Consider the following 6000-nt stretch of genomic DNA (forward strand, 5'->3'; position numbering starts at 1 on the left):
TCAGATTAAGTGTGCTGAAGGCTAAATGAATGCAGTAGGAAAGGATTTCCAGAAGTTATGGACAAAATAAAAGGAAAACCAAGGTATTGTCTCCGTTGTAGTCCTTGTAGTCTCTTTATTCAGTCTTATGCAGGGAGGTACCCAGTCTTTGAACAGTGTCAGATGATTAATTCTGAAATTAATGAGATCTTTAGAAAGAAATCTGTTCCGTCTCCAGTATTTAACCTATTTACCAGCTATAGTAAATGTTTTCTTGGGTGTATTGCTCAAGTGGCACTGTCCTGACTGCAGAAATGCAGACAGCACACATATGGATTGTGCAAATGACTCCGTACTCAACCCAGTAATGCTGAGGCCAGCAGACAAAGGCCTGTTGGATGCAAAGTCTCATATAGAAAGGACATACTAAAAGGAGGCAAAGAAACTGAAAAAGTAGGTGTTAGTCTGTTTAGTCATGTCAGCGTTCTCAGGCTGTTTAATGGCAGGCAATAGAAATTGTTTCGAGGACACTGACCCAGGTTTAGCTAAGGTATTTCCTCTAGGAGCCTTCTGGAAGGATTGGATCCAGTTATCGTCTTCAAATTTGCAATTCCTTTCTCCAGTGCCTAGGGGAATGGATCTGCTTTGTCCAGCATGCACTGTGCTGCCATGCATCTGCCTATGCCTGGTCTCTTGCTGAGGGGCTTCAGGATAAGGCACTTCAAGTGGGTGGGAATATTCCCTTCCAGCCCTGACCAGACCCAGTCCATTCAGAGCAGAGTATCTATAGCCAGCTACACAGCTCCTCCATTCCAGGACTGGGCCACCAGTTTGTAGGTGAAAATGCTAGGTCATCTGACCCCCAGACTGACATATTTTATGCAGGAATCCTAGCAGAGGGGCTCCTTTTCACCTCAGAGGTCTGAATTCAAGCTCAGCCTTTGGATTAATCACCCTAACATCTTGAGCTGATGCCAGCAGGGTAAATACAGCAGAGAAGCTTGGTGGGACCTCCCAAATGGGGCTTTGGGATGGAAAGGGTACAGTAAAGGAGTTAAAAAGCAAGTGTACTGACCACAGAGAACACACAAGCCCACAGATAAAGATCAAAAAGTCTCCTGTGCTCATGGCAAAACAGAAGGGCAAAGAAACAGCAAAATTGCAGACATCTCATCCATGACATCATGCTCAGCGAGAGTGGAGCTTGACAGGGCCACAAACTCCAGAAAATTTTACCCAGCCTTTGGGATTATCTATGAATACCTTGAAGGGCTGGACTTGCACTTGTATGCAAGGCATGAATCAACATTGGCCATTTTCTACAGCCCAGAATATCAGACAGAGCACATGATCAGGTAAGTAAGGGAGTCAATTTTGACCCAGATTTTCAAAGGTAATTTTTGTCTATTTCTGCTTTTCAAAAAAACCTATATTTATTTCCTTGTTTCAGGATGACATCTCTTCCAAAACTGGGCATAATCTTTGGTTTCAGGGGCAGAAAAATATCTATCTGCTTGTGTGACTAGCATTTTTATGGATGTCTATGTGTGTTAACAGAAGCATGATGTACCTGTTTAAACTGTTTCAGCGGCTCAGAGAGTTATGGTGAGAGATTTTTTTCAGATTAGTCCTTTTAGCAGCTGATAACATATGGGTCTGAACTGAAAGGCTATGATGTAAGCCTTGCAAAAAGCCTGAAAGGCAAATTAAGCAATAACACGGTTGGTGCTCTGGCATCATAACAAACTGTTTTTCTTTCTGAGAGGTGCACAGCGGGGAGAGGTATTCCCTCCCCTTCACTCTCCTTGCATTCACCCTCAGGCACAAGATGACAGGCTCTGTGCTAAGTATCTCAGGCTGCTCAGGACAGCTGAGGGTACCAGCTGTCCTGCTGGCAGACCCCAACAGCTTGACAGAAGGACAGCACCTGGAGGAGCTGGCGGGCCCATTGCCTCTCCCCCTGGGCTCCCCACAGCCATGTAGGAAGGGCATCCCAAAGAGATGAGCCTAGGGAGAGGAGAAGAGGGAGAGAGGGGGAAAGGCAGAGAGGAAAAGACTATGGAGTTGGGTTAAGAAGGAATGAAAGACTGCTTTAACCCTAGACCAGTCACACTTTTCCTGGCCACCATTGCCTGTGGATGGATAGATGGCAGATACAGCACCTGGAACAGGACAGGACGGATGGGAGCACGGGACAGCCCTTCTGCCTGTGTTACCTCTGTTCACAGCCAGAAGGCTGGCATGGGCTGTGCCTGCTGCCCCCCAGCTCTGAGTTCCACTGTGCTTGTTTCTTGCTGCAATCCAAGAGGTTTGGGAAGGAGACAGGGAGGATGAAACAGAGAAGGACACTGCTGGCCATTATAGCCTGGGACAAAGAGACACCAATCAAAGTTAGAGAGAGTAGGAGGGGGAAGGGGACCATTCCTGGGCACAGCTGGAGAATTTGCTCAGGCAAATCCTGTCCTGAGCCCTGCCAGGAGCATTAGCAATGCTATCTCTCTTGGTCAGAACAGGAACAACTTTTCTTAAGACCCAAAACTAGGTGCTGTCTGACCTGTGATTACATGGTTCATTTCTGAGAGGAGGTCTGCTCAAAGTGGGTCTGAGAGGGGGAGCACAGGGCAACAACTCCCTGCCTGCTCTGGGGAGCTGGCAAGGGGTGCTCCATGACAAATTCAGGATTTCAGGATGCCCTGGTCCTGAGACATGCTTCAGGTGGCACCCACCACCTGATCAAAGAGGGACACACAGCTGTAACCATGAGGTGGCCTCACTACCATGCTGCTGCTTGAGCAATTTGCTGGGAGAGGGATAAAAGGCACCCCCAGAATGGGTCACAGACCTGCCACGATGCCAGAGAGAGTTGTGGTGTGGAAGAAACAGGCAAGATCTGTGCAGTCAAGAAAAGCTCCAGCTGAATGTTGCATTGAATCCTGAGACTTCCTGAAGTCCATCTTCATTTTCCAGCGGCAGTGCTGGTATAACAACTCCCAAAGCTAGCCTGATGCTTTTCTGGATCCTTGGACATCTAGGCTGGCCTCAGTAACAAAGTGCAGATACACACTGGAACATACAGGCATATCCTGTGCTGTAATGCTGTGGTGAGGGAAACTCCTGTTTTTGAAATCAAATCATTGTACTACCTAGCTGAACTGCATAAAGTTCAAATAACCTCCACTGGCTGTAGTCTAGCCAGGAAACCTCGACCTCTGGAGTGAGGTCATTAAAAGCCGAACTTGTGGAAGCTCAGAGGTGTTTAGAGAGCCTGTTAATTACTGTACTAATCCTTTAGACAATGCTGGCTCCCGGCATTTCCGGAGCATTAGCACTTTAGCAGCACTTGAGCCCAGACCACTCCACTCCCCCCTTGCATGAGTACCGCCTGATGAAAATACTGCCAGTGTCTTTTCCAAGTCCACACATGCATTAGTAAGGCAGTCAGGAGACTCGCAGGGTGTCAGAAGCTGGCCCTGAGCATTTCTTAACAGATGTGAGTCCTTTTTGTCTCATTATCTAGAGCTGATGTCATCTGTTTGCTGTGTTTGTCTGACACTTAGGAAGCCTCGGATGGTTCCTACCCACTGTGGAGCAAGCTGCCTGTTTTTTTCCAAAATCATGTCTCTTCTAACACCTTAACCCCATAGGCTCAGCAAGCCAACAGGTCAGCAGAAGGACAGAGCACTCTGGATCCAGAGCACGGGTGTAATGACAGTGTGGAAATCAAATGCCTCATCCATGAAAAACGTCTATGACAAAACATGAACAATTAAACTATAATCACAGCAACATTGGGAACCAAGCTCATCAAAACAGTGGTATTCATTCAGTCAGACAAAGTAGCTGCTGCCCAGCAGCTCTCACTCTTTCCAACTGGACACACATTCCCAAACACAAGCCTTCCTTATAGGAGAGGAAGCAACACCCCTACACAACAGAGGTAGCAGCGGTGGGTTTTGTAGTTAATGATCTTTGTCTTGCTGATCAATGATTTTCCAGCAGGTTTACTGGGCCATGGTTAAAAATAAATCACAACTGGTTTGTGTTACTGCATCTACTGTAGCAGCCCACATCAGCTCTATCATGGGCATGAGAATGCTGCTTAGAACCTCAGACTTCTTGCCTGGTACTCCGTCAGCCAGGCACATCCAATTTCCTGAGGACATTCAGGCATCTCCGTCTCACTGATCTTGGCACTGAGGGTTCCAGCACAGCTGTTCACATAGTGGGAGCCCCCGGGGCCCTCAGGGATTCCCTACTGTCTCACAGACAGTCCCTGCTACTCTGCAGGCAGCACAGAGAAGCCCAAGAGCAGAAACTGAATTCATGCCCACGTTTAAGGATGAGTGCAATGTCTCCTGCATAAGACCTTACCCAAGGACTGGCATTTCCCTGGCTTTGAAATTCATGCAGCAGAGAACATGCTGCACAAAGCATGTTGAGACAGAGACACAGTCCCTATTAGCAGGATCTGTAGCTGTTGACAGACATTGAGTGCTATGGCAGATGTTACTTTTGGGGGAAAGTAATATTTGAATGAGACAAAAAGAAAGGAAAAGCAAGATAAACCTCTGAGACAGCCAGTTGGGAGAGAGGCAATGGACAGACAAGTGTCATCTTCCTGGTTTTATCTCCAGGGCAGCAGATGATCCCCTGTAATACTTCACCACAACAATCATAGAGTTTTTCATTAGTCACAAGGACTCCCTGCTGGTACTCCCTGCTCATGGGATGCTGTGAACACTAAAGCACCCCTTTACACACCACCTGGTTGTTGATCTTTGTGCTTACATAAAACAGGTTCCCAAGGATAAACCGAAGCAACCACAGGCAGGAAAAAATGGGAAAAGCAGGGAAAGCAGGCAGAACTCTCAGATTTGTGGCAGTCACTTTCTGCGGAAGCCCCTGCACAGCAGAGAGTCAAGGCTGCAAGACCATGAGAACAGCAGCAAAACAACAAAAAGAGAACACTCCAGCAGAGGATCTGCAAAACCCAACCACAGCAACTTGGGGGGGAAAGTGCTGAGTTGCAATTAGAAGGCAGACTGCACCGTTGCAAGTTTCAACTTGCAGCAAGTCTATCTGCAAAAGCCTTTGACCTTAAAAGAGCTAAGGTACATACAGTACCCTGCAATCAGCAGCTTCAGCAGGGAAATTTGCAGAAGCCTTGCATTGGAGTAATCCAAAAGTAGTGCATGAAGTGCTATTTTCCACTCTGAAAAAGGAAGTCCAAAGTTGCTGTCCTTTACCTGGTATAGACCCACCAAAGCAAGGATCTGAGCTGCTTTCTCCCTCATGCCATATTGCTGCCATGTGTCTGTGCCTGCTCAGTACAGGACTGTGCTCTCTTGTGCAGAGACAGGAGCACTCTATTTCGGAGCTGGACAAGTGTTTATGCTGGGGATCCAGAGAGAGGTTACCTTTTCTGCCTCTGTTCTAGTCCTCTGCAGCTTGCTTGTGCCACGCTTAAACAGCTGTAAGCTTGTCCTCTTTCTTCTGGTGCTAAAGTCTCTCTGTTCGTTGCTTTGAAATGTCTCTGCATCTGATGTGAAACCAGAGGAGAGTCAGAGAGCATTACTTAGCTCTTTCTGCAGATCTGAGAAATCACTCCACCGTGTGGAATGTCCTCAACCACTCCACCAGGCAGAGATGTCCTCAGCCAAATGACAGCACTTGAGCCACTGTTTAAGAGAAAGCTGGGGCCTTCAGAAAAGAGCAACCGATTAACAGATATTACAGACTAAAACTTTGCTGCAATCCATGGTTTTCTGTCCTTATATGAAACAGTTTTGCACTGGCAACTTGGAGCAGATATTCTGTGAAAACACTGTTGGTAAAAGAAATTATAGGGAAGTTTTCTAGTTTTGACTGTGACCTCTTGTATCTCAGTAAGGCAGACTGATGAAGAAGGCTACACCTGGCCTAATCTTGGATTGACAAGCATAAAATTTTCCCATTCTGAAAGAAGTCTTTCTGTTGTTTCTGTGTGTGAGCTTCAGTTAACTCTTTAGTGGTTAGCAAACC

Source organism: Taeniopygia guttata, chromosome Z, assembly GCF_048771995.1.
Source record: "Taeniopygia guttata chromosome Z, bTaeGut7.mat, whole genome shotgun sequence".
NCBI lineage: Eukaryota > Metazoa > Chordata > Aves > Passeriformes > Estrildidae > Taeniopygia > Taeniopygia guttata.